The 3,968-nt window shown below is 37.2% G+C and overlaps 1 pseudogene; it reads right to left on the bottom strand.

Annotated features, from left to right (window-relative positions):
• Nucleotides 1-600: 600 nt before the first annotated feature.
• On the bottom strand, nt 601-2,841 carry LOC100259375 (putative wall-associated receptor kinase-like 13; annotated as a pseudogene).
• Nucleotides 2,842-3,968: the final 1,127 nt, after the last annotated feature.

Raw genomic sequence — 3,968 nt, 5'->3', positions numbered from 1 at the left:
ATCTTCTCAAAAATACCTTCATCCATTGTTGGATAGAGTTTTCTTCCTCTATCTCTCAAAAAATTTATAGCCTTTCTTTGCAATCTCTTATGCATCTTGTGACCCAAGCAAAACCTTCATCCTAATAGTCTAATAACCATCATTGTTTTTGTTGACTAGGGGAACTTGAAACAAATGCATCCTACTTGTCAGTTTTTTCATATGGCTCTAATAGCAACTTGTTGAAGTAATAGGGTTGAAAGACAAACACAACCGATTACATAAATGGAAATAAAAATTGAGAAGAATTTAAAATTTAATGTCTTCCACCACTCTCTTATTCAAATATTACATGATTTCTTATTTACAAATATTTACACTCAGCAAAATATAAACTGCTAATAACAAAATTTAGAAACCTTTATAGAACTTAATTACCCAAAAACAGAAACTAAAGCAACCACTCAAAATAAAATATCCTCCACGACTTTTAGGGACCAAATTTAATTCTAATTATTTGAACCTTTCTAAATGAGTCTAACTTCCCAACATCCTGACACATATGGGTTGAAAAAACCGTTTAGTATTCAACCGAAACTTTAAGCTGCCATACTGTATTCCTTAAGAAAACAAGACCTCATCATCTTGAACTATTTCTTCTGTAACTGGACCAAATGTATAGGAATGGGATCTTTCGCTTACCGAGCAATAGTCATGGCATGTTTGCTGCTGCAATGAATGCTCCTGAATCCTTGTCTTCTGAACAGAAAACGGCTCCTGAAATCTGCCCAATTGTTGGAGGACTATTTCAACTTGTTTCATGGATGGCCTTTTTTTCCCATTCAACTTTAGGCATCTCTTAGTAAGCTTAGCAACAGCAAAAATCTCCTCCTTCTGTCCTTCATTTACAACTTGGTTGTCTTCAAACAGACGATTTTGTTTCATTGCTGTTCGAAAATAATTTGCTAGACCTTGTTCAGATCTATCTAAGGAAATGGCTTGTTCTCCTGTCAGAAGTTCACCAAGAACCACGCCAAAGGCATATACATCACTTTTTTCTGTAAATTGACCTGAATGAAAGTAATCAGGATCCAAGTAACCAAATGTCCCTTGTACCATTGCAGTTAAGTGAGTTTTGTCAAGGGGTATTGACCTTGAAAGTCCAAAGTCAGAAACTACTGCCCGGAGGTTTTCATCCAACAATATGTTGCTAGACTTGATATCTCTATGATAGATGGCTATAGAAGCATATGAGTGCAAATAAGCAAGGGCTCCAGCAATTTCACTCGCAATTCGCAGCCGGTTTTTCCAAGATATTGTAGATACATGGCCCTCATCATGAAGATGATGGGAGAGGGTGCCATTGGAGACATATTCATAAACCAGCAAAGGTACTTCAGTCTCGAGACAACAACCTAACAATCTTACTATGTGCCTATGGTTGATCTGTGATGAAAACTTCATTTACGAACTGGGCCAATTGCTTTTCATCAATGGTATTGGATTTCTTAATGGGTACAATGCTTCCATCTGATAGCATCCCTTTGAACACTCTGCCGAGGCCTCCCTTACCAATGATTCGACTTGAATTGCAACTATCTGTTGCTTTCTCCAGCTCTTCCACCGAATATAGTTTTGTTTTTTCTACACTTTCTTTGCTTGAAGAAATTTGCTGTTGCAATAGCAGACCGCCGTTCTTCTTGAAGAAGTTCTGTTTTTTTTCTTTTTCTCTCTTTTTTCAAGTCCTCGGTATAACCTTAGGCCTGTAGCAATTAGGATCAAGGGAACAACAGTAATCCCCACACCTGCATCGGACACAAAAGTAAGTAGTGCAGAGAAGGGGGTTGGAGTGTTAGGTGTTGGAGAATGGTAAAGTTCCATACCTAAAGAAAATACCAGTGGTAGCAAATGTCCATGCTTGCCACGTATGCACCCAGTTCCATTTTTCTTGCCATCTCCATGGTAACCAGCTGGGCAAGTGCATGAGTAACTGCCAGGGATGTTACTGCAAACAGCCATCTTGTGGCAAAAATTTTTGTTTGGGTCGTTGCACTCATTAATATCTTTTGAGAGCACAAAAGAAAAAAAAAATATTAGTAATAAATTCATAAGCTAAAATTATATCTCATCATTTATGCTGAGAGGCTTGCTTAGTCCTTAAATTCTTTAGGAAACATATCATTCTATAATAATTACAGTTGCCATGGCCTTATGACTCTGAGGTCTGATATGTAGAAATAAGAGGATAAGTCCTTTTTTCATAATCAAAGAACCAGGGTTTCCATAATTCCTTCTTTGCACATAACACAAGCTGATATTTAGTAGTATTTTCATGAAGCAAAAATTATCAATTGATTTTCGTGAAGTTGACATATATTGCAGGAGCAAAGATTGAGAAGAAAAGAAAAGAAAGAGTAAGTTGGCGTGGCAGTAAAGCTTGCAGCATGGCACCAAGGAACTTACCTCGTGGGAGTGGCAAAAAAATAAATATAGAACGTTGAAAAGGAGAAGAAATTGTACCTTGGCAGCCATTTGCAAGGTAGGGGTTCCCTTGGTAGCCTTTAGAGCAGTGACAATTATACCCCTGGCCCTGGATGGAGTTGTTGCAGTCAGTGTTCTGGCCACATGCATAGTTTTTTCTTCTGATAGCTTCATGGCAAGAGACTTCCCCAACTGACCGGTCAAGTGCTGCTGGGACAAAATACAATTTATTTTCAAATTTACTAGAGGTTAAAAGTTTTCGTTATGGAGAAGTTCCTCTCTGCAATGAAAGCAAGGCTACATGGCTCATAGGTCCAGCCTGGTGTGATCATGTTGATGCTGCGAATCCGCAGATTAAACGATGTAATGTCCGTTTGGAGATAAGTCCTGCAGCAACTAATGCCAGAGCAAGCAGAAGAAGGAAAACCACCAGAGATGTTTTTATCATTGAGACAAAGAGATGAACACCCCGTTGTATATGTTGTACTATTATACTCCATGATAAAAGCAAATATGTCACACCCAATGGCTATGAACTTATTCCGAGTGTGGGAGTAACTGAAATGATGAGGTAGTTTATATGTTACATTTAATGAATCAGTCACCCCTGATTGATTGTTAAAACAACTACGGCGAGCAATATCGTTGATGCGCAGAGTCTTCTGATATCTGCAAAAGTTGAACTTCTTGGAGAAGAAGAGGACGAGGGGGATTGGAGGACAAGTTGCATGTAATCTTAAAATCCCTATTGAGGTAACAGTCTTTCCCCATCCCAAACGGATATGGAATGGTAATATTCCCACATTTCTCTGGGCAGCCAAGCTTGGTCGGAGATGCCCCTGCTTCCTATGCTATAAATACTAAGGAGATGATGATTGTGATGAGATGAACTGGCAGTAGCATCCTCATGTCTGTTATTTTGTAAATTAATCTTCTGAATTGCAGACTGGTCTTTATAAGGAGTCTCTGATATGTGTCAAAAAAGGGGGGTTGGATCCAACTAGCAAGGAAATCTCATTATTAAAGAAGAAGGTGGAGCTATGAAAAAAGTTGAACAGTCACAAAGGGACAGTTGGAGAGCATATATATCACTGAATGTCAATAACTCAATCAAATCAGTCAATAGATCTTGACTCAGACTAAGATCAATTTTCGGTTTTTCATTTTGAACAAGAGCAGCTAGTATGGTTAAACTTAGCCAACTATAAATTGGGGTTCAAGGGCCTTTAGTGTTAAGCGAATTGCAATAACAAATGCTTTCAGGTATGTGTTTGCTCTTTTCTATCATCCAAAATATTAAGAGGAAGATTGTTTTTTAAGCTTTTTTATTGAAAGCAATTTGCTGTAAGACTTTTAAGTTGTTTGTTTCTCTACTTTTTTATGACTTATTATAAACTTTTTGTTAAATAAAAAATAAATAAAATATTTAACTTTTTTTAAATGGAAAAAACAATATGTTGATTTTCTTTACTTTTTAATACCTAATAGAAATAAAATATTACAAAAAC

The sequence above is a fragment of the Vitis vinifera genome, chromosome 10 (genome assembly GCF_030704535.1).
Source record: "Vitis vinifera cultivar Pinot Noir 40024 chromosome 10, ASM3070453v1".
Taxonomy (NCBI): domain Eukaryota; kingdom Viridiplantae; phylum Streptophyta; class Magnoliopsida; order Vitales; family Vitaceae; genus Vitis; species Vitis vinifera.
This window is presented reverse-complemented; position numbering and strand designations above follow the sequence as displayed.